This window comes from Tamandua tetradactyla, chromosome 6, assembly GCF_023851605.1.
Source record: "Tamandua tetradactyla isolate mTamTet1 chromosome 6, mTamTet1.pri, whole genome shotgun sequence".
NCBI classification, from domain to species: Eukaryota; Metazoa; Chordata; class Mammalia; order Pilosa; family Myrmecophagidae; genus Tamandua; species Tamandua tetradactyla.
In genome coordinates this window covers 99,878,430-99,896,528 of record NC_135332.1, presented here as the reverse complement: position 1 = coordinate 99,896,528, position 18,099 = coordinate 99,878,430, and the positions used below count along the sequence as shown (strand labels likewise).

Here is an 18,099-nt window from a genome sequence, read left to right as displayed (position 1 = left end):
ATTGCAGAGTCTTGAACACTACGTTTTTTGAGAGAGACTCGTTTTAGAATTTAGAATTATTAAATAATCTGAATTCTTGTCTCAAACCACTGTTGGAATTATTCATGTGTATATTGGTTATTCTTTATTTCTTATCATTTGTTTTCTGAATATGGAACTATTAAATCTCTGATTTAAAAGGCTACCATCTGACTTTTTAAAAAAATTATATCTCTTTAATTAATAAACAATAGAGCCTTTAATTTAAAGGTACGTTTTTGGAGACTTTTAAACAAAAAAATTGGTTAGAAAATGAGGGATTTAGCCTTTTTAGCTGAAAGGCAAAACTAGTGTTATAATCAGTTTTGTTCACATGAAGGTACGGTAGTAAAAGTTGACTAAACTGTTCTAAATCAGGAGAATTTTAAGAAATTGAACCTGGAAGCTTTGGATAATTCAAATGTGCAGGTTCAAAATAGACACCATTTGAAATTTAGACTATTAAATTTTCGTAGTGACTTGATTTTGTTTTCTTACATTGTTTTAATGCTGGGATTACATAGAGCCTACACTACTTTTCATCATAGTCTAAGATGATGTTTTACCAAGCAGATTTCATTTTTATCAACTTTAGGCAATGAAGTGAAAATTCTGTTTTACATAAAGAGACATTCCCTTTCTGAAGCTCCTTTTAGCACTTCTTGAATATAATTCTAAAAAGAGAAATTAACTCCATTACTTACATTTGTTATAAATTAGCAGCTTATGGTAGAATTGTTATTTTATGTATTTGGATAAGATTTATTATAGCCTTAAAAATAAATATTAGTATGACAAGTGTAACTGATAATAAGCTACATTTCAAACATGAATATACTCCCCTTATACTTCTAGAATAGTTTTCTAAATAAATCTGAGAAAATGTTTTTTTTTTAACTTGTTATTTACTAAGGAAATTAACTGGACACAGTTTAAATCGAAAGTATGTTCCTATTCTAATATTAATAGTATTTTATTTGGAAATCATTGTTCAAATTCTTAGAGTTTAAGCATTAAAATGGAGTTACACATAAAATGAAATAGGTGGGTTAATTACACCAAGAGTAGGGGGAGCAACGTAAAGTCTCATTTCGAAGAGTTTTAAAGGTTTCGAAGAAGAAAAGTATCTAGGAATATAGAAGCCACTGCTAGCAATGTTTTATCCATTTTCTTCTTGCCTCAGAAAACTTTTTGAGCATCCTCAGAGCTACAATCATGCAAACAAATAACTGATTTAACTATGTTCTGTATAAAGGACATACATCAGGCTTAGCTTCTATTGTAATTTGCTTCTGAATATTTTTAAGAAAAAGAGTGAGAGCTGTTCCTCAGCAGTAATTTGTCATACACCAAATTTTAAAAGATAAGTATATATAAAATGTAATTGTTTGCCTAAATCAAAATGAATAAACTATTAAGTACTAGATTTAATTAGACAGAATGAAAGTTTTAAATACTTATGTGGATAACTTCTTGATCTGCTAAAATAGAAAATTTTAACTGACAGATTGTTTCTTTATTAGAATATATTCTTTCATGCCTAGAAGTTTGTGAACAAAGTGGACACATAAAAGACTGGCAGTTTGAATAAGTTCCTAAACCTCTATCTAACCTTTGACAGTTAATGAAAAGCTATTTTTCAAATACATGGCCAAAATGATTTCAATGGTTATAGTATAGTCTATTATTTTAACACTTTTTCAAAAAAGAGTGGTGACTAATGGTGACTACTGTTTTTATCTAGATGAGTTAGTGTCAATTTTATTTGAAATTTTTACTCATTAGGCAGTTAATTAAAAATATTAAAATATATTTTCATTTTTTAAGTGATGTTGCCGATATTTTCCTTAAAATTCTTTTTTTTTTAACATGATAGCCTAATAAAGACAATTATTTTGAAACTTTAGCTCTGTATCTGCTTTATTTAATAAGAGCATTCCTGTGCCCACGAATCACATTTTTACAGAAGTACCTACCTTCAAGCACTTTTCATTATAGCTTGGGTTATCTTTTTAAATGTACACCGGAGGTGCAATTGTTCAACTTAAATACCGGATCTGATGTGCTGCTTGAATTTAATCACATTCAATTCACCTTTTATTAGTCAGTGCAGAAAGAGGAAGACAGAGCAATTTGTTATGATAGGACTGCAGTTGATCACATTCAGATGGTGACTCACAACAGCTTTTCTAAACTGCATGATACCTCTGCCAGAATTAAAAGGAGTTTCTTAATTAAAACCACAGTACCCGTGTGTCTAAGTTTTTTCATTTTCAGATTCCAGGCACTCTTGTCTGCTTGTCTTGACCATTCCCAGTTCTTGCTATCTGCATGCACTTGGTTCTCAGTGCTGCCACCCTGTGTATGACAGTGCCTCTATGTTGCAGTACAACGCGCATTTTCTTTGCTTTATTATCAGGTGACAACATACCAAAACATTCCTGGAAAATAAGTATACGTATTAAAATTAACTTCAGTGGTACTTTAGTGTACTCTACTTCTGTGTCTAATGCTGTACTAAATCTAGATTTTTATAAGTTACACAGTTCAGATGTCTAATAGTCAACTGCCAAAAATGAAATTCGGAAGTTTTTAAGTAAAAAAAAAAAATCTAATGTGTAAAACTCTAGTTTGTTTCACCCTTCACGTCATGAAAATAAAGTGAAATTGGCATAATATCTTAAATCTAGCCTAAAATTGACCAAATATGAAAGCAGAGTTTCTGATCCTTTAAAGATGAGAGATGTTACAAGATTTTTTATTTTAGCCAAGTTTTAGTTTTAAGTTCTTCCTAGTAAAAACAAAACCAAAAATAAGCACAAAAAAAAGAGACTGTTTGTGTTTAAAAGAAAAAGAAACTTAACTTTATTGGTTAAATTATTCCTCAAATCATTAGCCAACATGATTTTTAAATTATAGCACTCAAAGTAGTTTGAGTATTAATACTATGCTTCAACCATAAAATACTTTGGTTGACTAGCAGTCTTTGCTTTTACCCACATTAATTTGATTTTTCATAGCAACTTGTGAGATAAGAATTGAAGGCAAGATCTGTATATCAGGAGCAATAATGATTTTAGAAATTAGAATTGTTATTTCTTAGAAGTAAGCCTTTCAAATGAATAGGGTATAAAAGACATCAGAAATTACATTTGCTAATGTGAATCCAAATTATGTTCAGATTGAAGTTAATATATTTACAAAATAGTAAATTTGTTGTAAAAAAATTGTAAGATGTAAAGGTGGCACTGGGTACCTTAAGGTCAAAAATGTGTATCAAATTTATTTTTAAGCTTAGGAAATGGAGGAAAGTTTTACAAATTTATTCAGTTAAAGGAGATTTTTTCTTGAAGATCTCAACCTAAGCTTTATTGTAAGATCTTTAAGGATCTTAAATAGGTAAAAGTTTTTCAATTTTTCTTTTAAAACAGTTTGTATCAAAGTCATCTGATTTCAGAATAATGAATCAGCATTTCTTTCTGAATTTTTGAGTACTCTTAGTTGAGTAAACAGTATAATTCTGTATGGTGGCAATTGAAAATAGTGCTTAGTTTGTTTAATTTTAGGTATTAGGCTTCCAAGATAGAAATGTCACTGATGATTTTATCACACAGGAGAGCTGAAAGAATTTACTATATATTCTGGTATTGTCCCAATTAGTATAAAATTTGAAGTTTAGTTCAAACTCTCCATTTTGTTTTTATTTAATTTCCTCCATTCATTTAGGGAGTTTGGGGATTTCTCTCTTTCCTTTGTGTCTCCCCTACAACATACACATAAATACCACTTTAAAATAAAAACTTGTTTGATATGAGAAATGTCGTTAAATGTCAAATCAGAACTAAATCACTTAGAACCTTGAGAGAGAGAAATTTTTAAAAATTATCTGCTGCAACTTATCCTTTATTGTTTATAGCAACTTTAAGATAAAACTGGTTCTGCTACATTTATTTTGATAAATAAAACAATACGAGAGATGTGATAACTTGTATAAAATCACAAGAGAAATTGAGTGATTTGAAATATAATACAGCCCCTGAGTTTCTTGCCTTTGCCTATCTCTAGAAAACCATGCTGCTACTTTAGAGTGATTAATAGTATTTTATAGATATGGATATTGTCTAAAATACAACAGTAGTTTGTTTTTACTTTTCACGCTTTTATTAAAAGCCCCTCATGCTCCATTTCCTGTGACATCTTACAGATCCTGTCCTCATAGAAATTCTCATCCGTTTCCTCTTTTCCATTCCCTTGTCTACCATCTTCATTGAGACCAAGCTCTTGAAGGGACTATTACATAACCTGGTAACTGGTCTCTCACCTTTTCTGATCTCTAAATACCTAGAGGCATAGTTAGGCATTTGGAAGCACTGCTCCAAACCATAATGAGCCCCTGTTGCCCATCAAGTTAAATTTAGTCTCTTGGTAGACTGTCCCTGAGTTATCACCAACCACCATTTCCAGGTTGTCTCCACCTCTTGGCCACATGAACTACTTGCCCTTTCTCAGACACATGCCACATTTGACCATTGCCATGCTTTTGTCCATGCCTGGTCTCCCTGCAGTGCTTTTCTTACATACCTGCCCATATCTTAACCTGTCATTAAGCCCCATCTCATATCCATCTTCTTTTTGAAGCCTCCTTATTCTTGCTGCAAATAGACGTCAGAAGAGAGGAGAGTACTCCACATCACTCTTAGGATATTTAGATTTGCCTTCTACTTTTACCTTGTCTTTCTTCTATGCCTTTTGAATGGTGGGTTGATACATGAAAGAGATTACAAAGCAGTATATTTTTAGATGCCAAATGATTGGTACAGACAGTAAAAGCTGTAGGTGTTTAAGGGAGAGAGAGGTGGAATTTGAGATGGACTTTGAAAAACAGAAATAGGCAGAGAGAATTTAGGAGGACATTCAGGTAAAAAGAATGTTTGGAGGCTGGCATGGGCTTATTCATGGCTACCAAGAAGACCAGTCTGACAGGGGTGGTGATTTGTTAGAGAGGAGTGCAGGGTAAGACCAGAAAGGTCACTAAGGCCTGATTATGAAGAACCTTGATTGCCAGCCTGAGATATTTGTACTGTGTGCTGTAGAAGGCAGTGTAGCTTTTTTTGAGTAGGGAAGGATGAGTAAGGAAAATCAAATTGATACAGAACACGGACTAAGTTGAGCCCCTGGGTGTGATGGGTAGGGAAACTAGACTTATGGTCTGCTAATGTTTTGTGATCCATAATGGAGGTGGTGGCCCAGTGCTAGAGAAATAACTCAGATTGTTATCACTAGGTCTGTTTTTACTATCAAGCTCCAGACATAGGTCTCCAGACCATTCTTTGACAGAGCCAAGGGGTGGAGGATTGGCATTTCAAGCTCTCAGCATCCCTAAAACTAGCCTTTAGATGTCATAATTTGATTCATGGTCCCATCATTCTTGAGTTCTCCAGTCGTGAAGCTGTGTTTTCTGCATTCAGATGGAACTTATATGGTAGGTTTAATACTTCTATTGTGGAGGCATAAACAAAGTAGATGCGTAGAGAAAGGTAGTTAATTCCACCTAGGTAGATTAGACAGATGAAGAGGTGGCCCCAGAGCAGGAAATAGGGGAAGCTAAGGGACCAGTGCATGTATGCTCAGCATGAACGTATACTCAGAGTGTTCAACATATGTCAGATTCTCTCCTGGAGCCATATCATGAATATTGTGGGCCACAGGTTGGAAGCAGAATGGAGATGGATGAAGCTAGAGACAGAGATTGGGGCCAGGACCTCTCTGAGATCTTGAATACCAAAGGGAGAGTTTTTACTCAGTTAATAGAAGAACCTGCTTAGGGTTTTGAGATGCAAAGCTAGGTCTTTAATCATTTAAAGCCCACTCTTTTACCTGCATCCCTTTTCTTAGATGCCTTTCCTCATTTCTCTTATCCCCTAATTTTTAATTTGTAACAGTTCTCCTGGAACACTTTCTCCCCAATTCTCTGACTACCTGGTTGGTTCAATTCTCAAGAAAAGCCCAAGCAAGGCTTTCAGATCCCTGCCCAGCTCCTTTTTCCTTCTTGATTATTCCATAATAATGGACAGCCCTCTTATGGGATGAGAGGGTACCAAGCCTCTGGCTGAGCCTCAAGGAGAGTCGTTTAAGTGGAAAGGCTGGGCCCCCACATATTTGAGAGATGCACCAGGGCTGCTGGGGCTGAGGAGAGTTGCTCACTCAGGCCCAGGTTGCACTAGCCCCTCCTTGGGTCCTTTCCATTTTGGTGTTCTCCATTTCTTCCTCTCTGCCTGCAAAATATGTTCAAATCTTCTCCAATCTGCCAATCAAAAAATAGACTAATGCAAAAGACCTTTGCCTTCCTTCTACCACCTCTTCATATATCTTTCTTCCCATGGATGCAGGACTTCCTAAAAGAGGGGTCTGTGTCTAGTCTGTTTTCCTTCACTTCCCCCTACTCCTTAACCTACCTGTCCCACCATTTCAAGTCTGTACTTGAAGAACATCCATCTATCCCACTCACCCCCACCCTCTACCCCCCAGTTATCAATTCAGTGGCTTATTTTCTATGTTATTCTCATTTGGCCTTGCTGTGGTATTTGCCATTCTTGAAATATATTCTCCTCTCAGTGTTCTTCTCACTTGCTCTTGTGCTTCTGCTGCCACTTTTCTAGCTCATCTTTGGCGCCTGCTTTGATGGTACTTGTTCTTCCACTGCCCCTGATCATCAGACTTTGCACATTTCCTATGGTTCTGGCCTGGTCCGCTTCTTTCCCTTTGTCACCTTTCCTGTGTACCACTTTCCCTCCTGTAGCATTTGTGTTAGCAGCTATATGCTCTGCAAGTCTCGGTCTTTACCTCCCTTTTGGACCTCTAGACTTGTTTTTTCCAACTATTTACAGCAACATCTCCTATTTTTTGTGCAGAACACCTTTCCATGATGAGGAGCAAACTAGGAAGAATCAGGGGAGTAGGGGAGGCAATCCTTCCAGGCAGCAGGCTTTGAGAAGGAGAAGTTTGACACAGGACAGAGAGCCAGGAGGTCCTGACCATGCCCATTCCCAAGCCCAGCAAGGCAGAAGAACCACACTAGGGGGTGAGGTCAAGAAGAAGCCCAGGTGCATGGGTGGTTCAGTAATAGAATGCTCACCTTCTGTTCAGGAGACCGGGGCTCAATTCCCGGACCATGCACCTAAAAAAAAAGAAGCCCAGCTGGTCCCAAAAGCAGTTAGAGCTGAGCACAGCCTAGGCCACCCTCTGCAGGCTATCTTTGCCTCATATTTCATCTGTCACGCCATCCTTTGTGTGGCAAGGTGAACTCATTACTGCTCCTGGTGTGGTGGGACTCTGGGTCTCAAAAGACCTTCCTCCTCCTACCCTCTTCCCTCCTTCCCTCCGGCTCCTAGGGGGGCGTGCCTGTGTTTCAAGCCCAGCTCTGTCATGTGGAGTGTCCTCTGCTGTCCCTATGCTATGTCCCCAGAGCCTTCCCAGCTACCTCCATTCACCCTTCTGCAGTCTTGGGCCCTTCCCAGGTATGTCAGCCACCTCGCAGTCTTCAAGACAGTCTTAAAACAGACCGGAAGGCCAGTGTTAGTGAGAGGTTGGCAGAAAACTGGGAGCAGTAGCCAGGGGCTATTGTGATTAATGGAGTCATCCAAGAGAATGTCACAGGAGAGCATCAAGGAGGAGGAATGGCGGGTAAAGCTGAGCCCCCACAGGGAGCTCAAGAAAGAAAGGGCTGAGATTTGGCCATTAGGAATGCAGCCTCCTGTTAATTGTGAAGTGCATCACAATCTCTTTGTGAAGTACTTGGCTTGTCACTGTGGCTCCCTACCTACCCCATGCCCTCCTTTCTATTTATCCTTTCTTGGACTGCTCCATTCTGGCCTCTGCTAGTTCCCTCTCCCTTCCCCTCACCTTCAGGTAAGCCACCCATCACCCACAGCAAGCTTTGCTGTGGGGCTGCAGAGACAGGTATGAATCCAAAGACAGACTCAATCCCACATACATTTTGGCTCGGGGGATGCACACACACCTAGAGCACCCAGAGTCGGGAGACCCAAAAACCCAGAGAGAGAAAAGAGCATGCACACGCACGCACGCATACACACACAAATTTAAACACATGGTGGGGACAGGGAAACACATATACCTGAGAAGACTATCTCCACAGATGCCTGTGTGTGTGTGTACTTATGATTATATTTATATTTAAGGAAAGAGAGAGAGATACGGGGGGGATGGGAGAGAAACACACTCAGTTCATACCCAGGGATGGGAAAGAGAGATGCGCAAACAACTCTGTACGTTTCTCCACTGCCTGGGATGGGGGGCAGGGGGGTGGTGTGGGAAGGGACCCAGAAAAAGGAGAAACACTTAAATGCAGAGGGTTTGGGGGAGAAAGAGGTACACACCCAGGATGGTGTCGGGGAGAGACACCTGTGTGAGGAGGAGAAGATGGGAGAGAGAGAGCCAGACAAACACCAGGATGGAGAAGCAGAGATACGAGCACCCAAAAGGTGTGGGGAGTGTGGGGAGACATACCCATGCCAGAATGGGGTAGAGACACTAACTTGGGGACAGAGCAGGAAACACACATATCCCCAGAAGATGGGAGAGAGAGCTATCTCTCAGGATGTAGGAGGAGATAAACTTCCACTGGAGATGGGAGGAAGAAATATACTCGCTCTAGGCACACTGGATGGTGGTAGAGATTGACACTACACACACAGTCCCTCAGAGGAAGAGAGAGACAGACAGACACATACACACACACACATTAGGGAGACAGATTTCCAGATAGGAAGAGAGACATACAAATGTACCTAGAGGAGAAGCAAGAGGTAGACACACACACGTGAGTATGCAGCTCATCCGTACTGTGGGGTATTAGCACTTTCACACCAGGGACTTGACTGAGAAATACAACGTTTTTCAATCCCTGGGAATATGTTTTTCCATAGAGAGAGAGTTTTTAACACTAGCACACAGCCTGCTTCGACTGGAGTTAAATATGTCTTTCTCTCATTCTTGAGACCAGGTCTTTATCTTGACATCTCCCTTCACCTTCACACAGTAAGCACTGAAAGTTCTCTTACACTTCTTACACTTACCCATACTGAGTTGTAACAGTAAAGGAGAGAGTGGGATCTGAAGGCCCAGACCATTTTCTGTTCTTGATCTGATCTTCTCACCAGCCCAGAGTTCCTGTCTCCACTTCCCCAAAAGAAGCCAGGACCTCCAATCTTCAGGACCCCTCCTTATTGAGGGTTGGGCTGACATTGCTTCAGGCATGGGAACCTGCACAGTGCTTTCTGGCTTCCAGCTGCCTCCAGTTTGTCTCACCAGACCCTGAGACTGGCTCTTTCCATTGTGCCCAACCACTTAGTGACCACCAGCCTCTGGACCCCTGTCTTGTGAGTTCTCACCTTGGTGCTGCTATAACATCTCATTGGGAACCATATTTGATCCTAAATCTTTCTCTTGTCTTTTTGGAAGTTCTCTTCACCTCTTCCCAAAGTTCATCCTTTTTCCACATTCCATTGAATACTTGCTGACCGATCATCTCCTTTTCTTTATCCAGTGGAGATGTTCAAGATTCTCCAGACCAAAGTAGCTCAAAGGCTTTACCTGCCTCTACCACTTCCATCTGGCCACTCTCTTTCTCCTGCGTGTCTTCATGTCTTCACTTCCAAATCCATGCCATTTCTGGCTTCTGCTCCACTGAACCAGCTGTGGCAAAGGTTACATTGATGGGCTTCTGCCACACACATGCATACATGCACACACAACACATACACACATTCCTTCTGGAGTTCAGCAGATGTTTTCCTCTGGTGTTCACACTGTCTGCTCTGTGAACTGGTACCTTTCCAGTATAACTGCCTTAGTTTGCCTGGTGCTTTAATTTCCTGGCTGTAAAAACAAATTCCATACAGTGGGTTGACTTAAATAGTGGACATTTATTTGCTTACAGTTTTGAGGCTAGGTGGAGTCCAGAATTAATGTGTCAGCAAGGCAGTGCTTCCTCCCGAAAGACTGTGGCACACTAGGGCTGACTGCCAGTGATCCTTGGTCCTTGGTTTTTCTGTCACATGTCAGTACATGTGGTGTGGTCTTCTGCTTTCTCTTCTGGGTCCTGTTGACTTCCAGCTTCTTGCTCTTCCCGTGGTTTCTCTCTTGGCCTTTATCTGTCATCTGTACAGCTTCCATTAATAGGAGTAAGACCCAAAATGGTGCATTTGGACCACACCCTAACTGAAGTAACTCCATTGAAAGGTCCTATTTACAATGGATCCATACCCTTAGGAATGAATTAAGATTACGAAGATGTTTTCCTGGGTACATAACTCCAAGCCACCCCACCAAGGGTGCAGTAATAAAGTACCACAGACTAGTTGGCTTAAACAAGAGGAATTTATGATATCACTCTTTGGGAAGTAGTGGAGCTTGAATCATGTCTCCAACAAAAAGCATGTTCAGGTCCTGTGCCAGTTTGAAAGTGTTTTGTACCCTAGAAAAGCCATATTTTAATCTTGATCCAATCTTGTGGGAGTGACCATTTCTTTTAACCCCGATTCAGCACTGTACATTGGAAACTTCTGATTAGATTATCTCCACGGAGATGTACATGGAGATGTGACTCCATCCATTCCAGGTGGGTCTTGATTTGTTTACTGGAATCCTTTAAAAGAGAAAACACTTTGGAGAGAGTTAGAAACAACAGAAACCTCAAAGCTGACAGAGCAGAAATGACAGAAGCCTCAGAGCTGTCAGAGAGAGCAGATGTAGATGCTTAGGAAACAGTTGCTTAGAGAACGGAAAACATGTGTTTGAAGATGCATGGAACCCAGCAGATGTCACCATGAGATCTTAAGCAAGCCAGAACTTGGAGAAAGCCAAGGGAAACCAAGAGATGAAGGCCAGGCCCGGAGAAGCAAAGTGAGGAACCCCCGCGGAAACACAGGCGGAAAGCAACAGAGCCCGGGAGCAAGGGACCAGCAGATGCCAGCCACGTGGCTACGCAGATGACACAGGTGCTCCTGACACATCAGCCTTTCTTAAGTGATGGTAACCTTTCATTGGTGCTTTAATTTGGACACTTTCACTGCCTTAGAACTGCAAACTTGCAACTTATTAAATTCCCCTTTTTAAAAGCCATTCTAAGTTCTGGTATATCGCATTCCGGGTGCTAGCAAACGAACACAGGTTCCAATGCCTGGTCCTGTGGGTGTGAACTCAATTGAAAGTAGGCCCTTTGAAGATGTTATTAGTTAAAGATGTGCCCAAGTTTAATGAAGTTGGACCTTACTCCGATATGACTGAGGTCCTTATAAGCAAATGAAATTGGACACAGAATCCACAGGAAGCAAGGAATTAGAAGTCAGTGGGACCTGAAGCGAGAGGAAAAGATGCTATCATGTGTGGTGCCATGTGATGGAAAAGCCAGGGACCACGGATGGCCAGGAGCCAGCCCCAGGATGCAGCAGTCTTTGGGAAGGAAGCATGGCCTTGCATGATGCTACAATTCTGGATTCCTCACGTCTCAAAAAAGTAAGCCAATAAATTCCCATTGTTTAAGCCAACCCATTGTATGGTATTTGTTTTGTTTTTTTGTTTTTGCATGGGCAGGCAACAGGAACTGAACCTGGGTCTCTGGCACAGCAGGTGAGAACTCTGCCACTGAATCACTGTTGCCCGCCCTGGTATTTGTTTTTAAAAGCTAGCATAGTAAAACAGGAGGTTAGAAGCCCAAAATAAAGATATCACCAGGGCCATGCTCTCTCTCTGAAGTTCTCTGTAGTTTTCCAGTGGTAACTTGCTGGCAGTCCATAAGCCCTTCTCCACCTCTGTCACATGGTCATCTTGATCCCCACCTCTCTTGTACCGTGTCCATATTTTCTTTCCTTCTAAGGAATCTAGTCATAGTGGATTAAAGCGCACCCTGGTTTCACTTAAACTAATAACATCTTCAGAGATCCTGTTTACAAATGAGTTTACACCCAGAGAACTGGGGGTTAGGACTTGAAAATGTCTTTGTCGGGGACACCTTTCAATCTATAATATAAGCCCATCATGTCCATGGGCTACCTTGTACTTCTGCCTCCCACCTGACCCAGTTCTTGATCTTGCTACATTAATATATTCCCCACTTTAATTAGAATTAGAAATCACCAGTCATTGTATGCCAAATGATTGTTTGTTAGCCAAGAGTTGAAAACCCTCCCCCAGAATATTTATTTCTAAAAAATAATTTTTATACTGAAAAGCCATGACTTACTAAAGATATTTGTTACTCATATGTCTTCGTTTCCCATCTCATATGACAAGTACCACACAATGGTTTGCTTAATAGGCATCATAATTTCAGAAGCTAGAAGGCTTACTTTCTCCCAGCATCAGTAAGTGTTCTGGTTTACTGGCATTCCTGGGGTTCCTCAGCTTTCCCTTCACATAATGATGTTCTAGTCTTTATCTTTGGCTTCTAGCACCTCCCTGTGGTTTTTCCTTTATAAAACCTCCAGTAGTAGAATTAACTATAACTAAAAATAATATCATCAAAGGAATGGAATTAATTTAAGAACTTGTATTTTTCTAGGGTAAAATTCAGTCTATCACTGTATTATTTTTTTTTAGTCAGTCTCAAAAACTCTAAGAAATAACTCTTTGGTTTCAATCAAAGAGAGTTTATAAATTGATTGGCCAGAGTCCTTTGTGACAGGGTCAGTGTTTCAAACTGATGATGCACAGACCTCAGTTCACAACGTTTTTAAAAGTCATGAACTGTATGTAAATCAATTCTGATTTGGTTATTGTCATCTATTGATATTAAGCAGCCACAAGGCTTATATTAGAACATCCACATGTAAGTTTATTGTGTTGGTTAAAGTATAGCTGCTACCTTTAGAGATTTTATTTCTAACTTTTAGTATAGAATATTTCACAGATATGCAAAAATAGAATAGTAGGGTGGTGTGCTGGTTTGCAACTGTGGTGGACCCCGGAATAGCCATGTCCTTTGGTCCTCATTCAGTATTGCTGGCTGGGAGCTTTTTGATTGTTCCCATGGAGCTGTGATTCACCCGAGTGTGGGTATTAACTTTTGATTAGAGGGAGCTGTGACTCACCCATTCTAGATGGGTCTTGATTAGTTTGTTGGAATCCTTTAAAAGGGAAAACATTTTAGAGAGAGTCCCTTTTTAGAGCCACAAGAAAGCCACAGTAGAGCCATGAGGCTGAAAGCCCACCCTGCCAGAGACATTTGGAGATGAAGAAGGAAAATGCCCCTGGGGGACTTCCATTAAACAAGAAGCTGGGAGAGAAAACTGAGAGACTTCGCCACTTGCCCTTCCAGCTGAGAGAGAAACCCTGAATGTCATCAGCCTCCTTGCACCAAGGTATCTTTCCCTGGATGCCTTAGATTGGATATGTCTATAGACTTGTTTTAATTGGAACATTTTCTCAGCCTTAGAACTGTAAACTTAAATTTCCCCTTTTAGAAGCCATTCCTTTTCTGGTATACTGCATTCTGGCAGTTAGCAAACTAGAAAAGATGGCTTCTCTAGTATCCATAACCCAGCTTCAGTATAGTCATCTTGGTGCTGATCTTGTTTCATCTGCACCCAACCCATTCCCATCTCCTCCTATAGACTGTTTTGAAACAAAGTTATTTCATATCGTTTGTGCATATTTTGGTATGTACTTCCAAAGGATATGTACAGAGTCTTTTTAAAGATATATTTACGATATAATCATCACATCTAAAATGAATAGTAATTCCTTAAAATCAAATACTCAGTTAGTGTTCAAATCTTCACAGTTATTTCAGTTGTATTACATTGTTTTACAGTTTGCATGCTCCAAATCAAACAAGGCCCATACCTACACTTAGTTACTCAGTTGACATGTTTCTTAAGTCTTTTTTACTCCCAGGTTACTAACCCCTTCCCTTTTTTCTCCCTTCAAAAGTATTTGTTGAAGAAACGGATTTTTATGTTGTTTTGTTTTTATTTTTGTCTGGTAGAGTTTCCCGCAAGTCTGGATTTTGCTAATTGCATCTCTGTTTTATTGTTTAACATGTTCCTATGCCCTCACCAACCCCAACTTCTGTAAATTGGTAGTCAGCTGAAAGTCAGGTTCAGGGTCTGCCTTTTGGCTCCAAACGTGTTATTATCCCTTAGAAAGAAAAGTTGGAAAGATTGAATGTGGAAGAAGCAAATGTTGAATTAAGTGCCACAATCACTGTTTTAGTTTGTGAAAGCTGCTGAAGTGTAATATACCAGAAATGGAATGATTTTAAAAAGTGGAATTTATTAAGTTGCCAGTTGACAGTTCGAAGACTGTGAAAATATCCAAATTAAGGCAAGGCTATAAAAGCGTCCAGTCTAAGGCATCCAGGGAAAGACTCCTTGGTTCAAGAAGGCCGATGACATTTGGGGTTTCTCTCTTAGCTGGAAAGATATATGGCGATGTCTGTTAGCCTTCTCTCCAGGCTTCCCCAACGGCTTCCTGGGGCTTTGTGTGTTCTTGTGGCTCTGTTGGTTCTGGTGGCTCTAAAGTTTTTTAAAATGGTTACCTATTAAAAGACCCCAGTAAGCAACCCCACCTTGAATGGGTGGAGATACTTCTCCATGGAAACCATCTAATCAAAGGTTGCCACCCACACAGTTGGATGGGTCACATCTCCATGGAAACAAGCAAAAAGCTCCCACCCAGTAATATTGAATGAGAATTAAAGAACATGTCTTTTCTGGGGTACAGAATAGCTTCAAACTGGCACAATCACTAACAATAAACATCTGTGTAGAATCAGTAAATACGGACATATGATATCTTATTTCTGGTGTAATATTAATGTTCATTTCATTTAAAAAGTATCTAAAATGCTAACAGGTTATTTTCTGATATGTTTTTCTTTAAGCCTTTGTAAACTGAATTGTTTTATATTGTACTTTTTAAAACCTACCATTGTATAAAGATTATTTCTTACGTGTTTATATGTTACTTCTATGTTTTCCTCAAAACCAAATCTTTTTGGAAATGAGTATCACAATTTATTTAACCTCCCCTGGTTCTAGATTTTAAATAATGCAGTAAAGAATGGCCTCTTACATAAATCTTTACATGTATCTCAGGTTATTTCCTTCAGATAAATTCTTAAGTGTGAAATTACTGAGTGTAAAGGTAAATGCTTTCTTTTACTTGAGAAACATTGCCAGTGTGAGCATGTGGTGGTCACTGTGTTTTCAGGGGCCAGTAGTAGTACATGGGAGTGCCCAGTTATTGAGTCCTCCCTAGCACAGCCCTCTGTGATCACTCAGGAACCTTGGCATGCCACGTCTATGCTTTTTGGTTTCTCTCATATATATTAATAATTTTTCAAATGATTCCCTTCTTAGCATCATTACTTTCACCTCTGACTACTGGGGCTGCTAATCTTCCGTGCACCAAAAATCTAAGTAACCCAGCTGTTGTCCTTTGCCTGAGAGGTTGACAATGAATGAGCACGTGGTACTACCCTCCGTAAGTAAAGTGTAGGATGTGTGTGGATTGGTTAACAGCTATGCTGGCTGTTTTCCTCCTTTCAGTTTTTTCCCTATGTTTTAGATCACTGACTTGCTGAATAAGTGCAGATCATTCTATATTAATACTAGATGTTCATGCTAAGGATGGGGGGTATGGTGGAAGCTCACCTGCAAAACTCTGAATTAATCTGAATTTGCAGAGTAGGTAAATTAAAGGAGCAATTTATTCCTATTACCCAATAGTGATTCTTTTTTTAGATAAGGATTCAGATTTGCACCTTCTTTGTTACCTTTGAGTACCTGAGGAATTTCATTTGAGAAATTTAAAGTAGTAGTCATGTTCAAAAATCATAATCAAGATACTCTGAAATAATACATATTAAAGATATCTTACATTTACATAATATTTTGCAATGTTTTATCATCATTTGGAACAGCTCCACCTCTGTAAGCTTGAATCCTAAGATTACTCTTCCTGACCACAGCCTCCTATCCTTTTTTTTTTTTTGCGTGAGCAGGCACTGGGACCTGAACCCAGGTCTCTGGCATGGAAGGCAAGAATTTTACCACTGAGCCACTGTCACACTGCCCCTCCTATCCTTTTTAATTCGCTTACTCCCTTGTTCCTGCTGAACTTGTTCACTCTTATCATGATTTATGCTTTCAGCACCTGGTCTCCTTTTGTTCCATTGGCTTCCTCTGATTTCTCTTGCTCCCTGCCACCACAGCTTGCTCTTGTGGTGCTCTGGAATGTGTCACTGTATTGTCTGCCCTTTGAACCTGCCATACTACTCTCCCACCCTGGAAAAACCCGAAATTTTCCCTTGTTTCATCTTTTCCTAGACTTCCAGGTAGCTGGGGGAAAATTCCTGGGTGGTATAGAAGTAGCTTGTACAAGTACAGAAGAGAGTACTGGCAAGAGGAGGGCTAATGTGATAGCTTGAGTTCAAGGCCTGTCATGATTTGCTCCAGGGTTACTTTCCAGCTTTGCCTCTGAAACTTGCCATTCCTTCCCCTTTATACCCCATAGCACCAAATTGCTACATTCCTCAAACATTTCAGTCTGGTTTTCATATACCTGCCCTTGCTCATGCCATTTCCTCTGCCAGACTGTTCTTCCTTTAGTCCACTTCACCTGTTAATCCTTGAAAACTGTGTTCAGGTATCACCTCTGTGAAGCAGAGATAATGACTCTTGTTCTAGTTTGGAAGCTGCTGGAATGCGATATGCCTTGGTTCAAGAAGGCCGATGACATTCAGGGTTTCTTTCTCAATTGGAGAGGCACATGGCGAACATGGCGAAGTCTGCTTGCTTTCTCTCCAGGCTTCTTGTTTCATGAAGCTTCCCCGGGGGGTGTTTTCCTTCTTCATCTCCAAAGGTCTCTGGCTGTGTGGGCTCTAAAGCTTTTTCCAAAATGGTTCCCTCTTAAAAGCCTGCAGTAAGCAGCCCCACCTTGAATGGGTGGAGACACAGCTCCATGGAACCCATCTAAGCAAAAGTTACCACCCACAATTGGGTGGGTCACATTTCCATGGAAACAATCAAAAAGCTCCCACCCGGCAAGTATTGAATGAAGGTTAAAGGACATGGCTTTTCTGGCGTCAGCAACAGATTCAAACCGGCACAACTCTATTTGTACTCTTCCTATTCCTTATATGGTCTTCAATTCAGCAACTGCACATACCCTGTCCTCATGTATCTCTTCTTGTGTCTTGGATCCCATCCCTTTAATTCATTCTCCTTTCTATCACAATCTTTGCTTCTTTACCAACTCCTTCCTATCAGCATTTAAACTGGTAAAACCTCTGCTATCTATAAAAAATCAGCAACATTAAGTCCTCTCCTTTCAGTTCTTCCTCTCCATCTCTCTAAAGAGTGTTGTGTATACCTAATGCCTAATGCTTTGGATCTCTTTTAGCGCACTCCTTCCTCAACTTGACAGTCCATTCTGTTTCTGTATCTCCTGAAATTTTTAAAAATTTACTAAAAACTTACATATTACTAAGTCAAAGGTAGTAGGATTTAACCCTTATTTTGCCCACTGCCTCCATGAAACATTTTCTTCCTTTTGCTTCTATGACCACATAGTTTCCTGGTTTTTCTTCCTACTCAATGGCATTCCTATCATACCCTTTTGCTGGCTCATGTTCTTCTCTCCATTCTTTAAATGAGACAGTTCTTCCTTTCCTCAACTGCCTACAACATCTCACAGTGCCTGTGGAATTATAGTGGTCTTCTGTCCTCTGTCTCTGTCATCTCCCCCCTTAAACCCTTTTATAACTTGCTGTCAGATTTTAATGTCTCTGAAGTGAAGTACCCTCACTACCCTATTTATTTAAAAACCCTTGCTGGTTTTCCATTGATGCTTTAATGAGTTAGCATTTGAGGTCTTCATATAGATAACTTAAGATTAGTAAAACCCTTACTGGGTGCTGTTCCCTGTGCTGGGTGCTGTACATACAATATCATTGCTCTAGGGTTCAATTACCTCGCTCTAGAGCTGAGAAAATGGAGTAATTTACAAATAATTTAACCAAGGCCGTGGAGCTAGTCCACTTGGCCTTTTCATCAC

At 40.0% G+C, this 18,099-nt stretch overlaps 1 protein-coding gene and 1 long non-coding RNA gene across 13 annotated transcripts in view; one reads left to right on the top strand and one right to left on the bottom strand.

Moving 5' to 3' along the window:
* Nucleotides 1–18,099, top strand: part of PLAG1 (PLAG1 zinc finger) — a 50,713-nt gene that overhangs the window by 6,429 nt on the left and 26,185 nt on the right. For 2 of the 12 annotated variants that reach the window (XM_077166792.1, XM_077166791.1), the window contains exon 1: nucleotides 6,616–7,926. The exons of 5 other annotated variants lie outside the window; for them this stretch is intronic. The gene's annotated coding sequence lies outside the window, so the exon portion shown is untranslated. Of the gene's footprint in view, nucleotides 1–6,615; nucleotides 7,978–15,401; nucleotides 15,526–18,099 lie in introns of those variants that run through there. 5 more of the 12 variants (XM_077166788.1, XM_077166782.1, XM_077166783.1 and 2 more) reach the window with 4 other exon arrangements.
* Nucleotides 2,096–7,854, bottom strand: LOC143688644 (uncharacterized). The gene is made up of 3 exons (XR_013178198.1): nucleotides 7,499–7,854; nucleotides 7,154–7,195; nucleotides 2,096–2,459 (listed from the first exon to the last, which is right to left on the bottom strand). It is a non-coding gene; the product is annotated as an uncharacterized LOC143688644 (long non-coding RNA).